Here is a 2,524-nt window from a genome sequence, read left to right as displayed (position 1 = left end):
TGAATCTCACCACTTAAAGGCAATTATCTATTAGCCATCAATTCTCAATATCTAATGGTTATGCCAATAAGTGATACATTAACAAAGCCATATATTATCTAAGTATCTTAAACCAGAGCCTCTGGTTCTAAAGATCAGAGCCTCTGGCCATATAGAATGACTTAGATTTATTGGCAAAATTTTATCTTTGCAACCAAAACCCCTCTAGTTTTATTAGTAACCAGAGCCCCTCTGGTTCTAAAGGAAACCAGAGCTCTTCTGGTTCAAAGCAAATACTTGGTATTTCTTATCAAGTATTTTCTCTTCCAACCAGAGCCTCTGGTTCCAAAGACCAGAGCCTCTGGTTCCAACCTTTACTTGCTATTATGTTATTCTCTTTACAACCAGAGCCTCTGGTTCTAAAGACCAGAGCCTCTGGCTTAAGATTCTTTGAAAGCAAGTAAACTTTTTCCCTTTCATCTTCCTTATTATAATTATTTTTTAACAACCAGAGCCTCTGGTTCTAAAAACCAGAGCCTCTGGACACCATCCATCGCGTTTAAATCTTTCTTTTCCTTCCCCTTTGAAACCAGAGCCCCTCTGGTCCTTGCTCACTAAAAATCATTTATATGACTAAGTGTTTCCAAAGACCAGAACCTCTGGTTCCAAAGACCAGCGCCTCTAGTTACCATCCTTCTTGCATTATCTTGTTCTCAACCAAAGCCCCTCTTGTTCCAAAGACCAGAGCCCGTGGCTTTGATTTCTTCAATAGCAAGTCTTCATCACTTTATCTCCTACTTCTTTCTCTCATCCTTCACAACCAGAACCTCTGGTTCTAAAGACCAGCGCCTCTGGATTTCAAATCCTTTGCAACCAGCATACCTCTGGTCTCACGTTTCATTCCTTTTCTTTGCCCTTCACAACCAGAGCCTCTGGTTCTAANGCCTCTGGATTTCAAATCCTTTGCAACCAGCATACCTCTGGTCTCACGTTTCATTCCTTTTCTTTGCCCTTCACAACCAGAGCCTCTGGTTCTAAAGACCAGAGCCTCTGGATTTCAAAATGTAAACTCCTTATTATTTCTAGGGGAGTTTTTACTTTTCATTTCATTTCTCCATGCATCCTTTGAGGGGGAGCAAAAAGCTTACCTTTGTAAACTTGCATTTTCCGTCCAGAGCCTCTGGTTCTATTATCTAATGCCTCTGGTTTTATAAAATGCTACATATGATTATAATACCAGACCTCCTCTGGTTTTATAAACATGGATTGCTACATTTCAAAAGAGTCTCTGGTTTGTCAACCAAATTCTCTATATCAAGCAAATCCAACATTACTACTTGTCTTCTTTGACATTAAAACCAGAACTCCTCTGGTTTTCCACCCACTTTATCATGCTTAACCAGAGCTCCTCTGGTTAACCACTCCTTTTGGTATGGATAACCAGAACTCCTCTGGTTCCATGCAAATCTTTTAAAAAAAACTCATATTAATTGAAATAAATTTTTAGATTATACAAAATTACAGCTTTTGTGACTAAAAGCTATACAACAAGAGTTTTTAGAAGACCAAAACTTCGTAATAAGTATTAATCTTACAATTAGATGAGATTTTAATTTTTTTTGGGGAAACGTCTACTTCAAGCTATTTGGAATGAATCCTCATTTCAAATCCTTTATGACGTCACTGAAACCACGCGCCTGACACAAAACAGGTTGTCTCCTTTTTTGCCGCTTCATTCCTTTTCCCTCTCAAACCCCAGTGTGACACGTGTCCATATTCATTTATGGTACGTACTATCAAGACGGCTCACGTTCCTCCAATCCCATCATACAATACCCAACCGCCACTTTCTCATGATTATTATATTATAATAATCAAAGAAACGTTTCCCTTCCCTCTCACACCCCACCCATCTCCACTATATATACTCATCTTCCCCACCATTACTATCTTTACGCCTTCATAACCTGCAAACCTCTTTCTGACGAACACATACTAACCTGCAAACTTCCATAGCAATGGCATCCTCCGCTTCCCACGAATCTGACAACAACGATAGCCGCCTTCAATCCACGGGAGCAGACAGTAGGACTATCGTCTTCATCCCTATGAAACCCAATAATCACCAGATCGACCTTACAAACACACTCTTTGACGACAGGTATGGGATAATAATTGAATTCTTCAAAAACTGCATTCTCCTCTCTGCTCTCACTTTGGTAAATCTAAAAGTTCCTGTCAAATACATTCAACAATACTGGCAAAACTATGAATTTGATTATGCCAGTCACGGTATAATGGGCGATATTGACGCACCAAACGACATGCTTTGCGCCGTCAAAATTTCACGAGCAAAGATCTCCAAGGTGTTATGCATTCCAACAAGAAGAGAGCTCGAAATCAACCAATATGACGAGCTACCAACCTCCGAGGATATTCTACGATTTGTAAGGATGTTAGGCTACAACAAAGAGATTCGAAACATCTCAGATTTCAAAAGACAATTCCTCCCACCAATGTGGAATTTGTTCTTTTCCATTCTGAA

Source organism: Cynara cardunculus (genome assembly GCF_001531365.2).
Source record: "Cynara cardunculus var. scolymus isolate 2C chromosome LG 17, CcrdV1, whole genome shotgun sequence".
Taxonomy (NCBI): Eukaryota; Viridiplantae; Streptophyta; class Magnoliopsida; order Asterales; family Asteraceae; genus Cynara; species Cynara cardunculus.
This window is presented reverse-complemented; position numbering follows the sequence as displayed.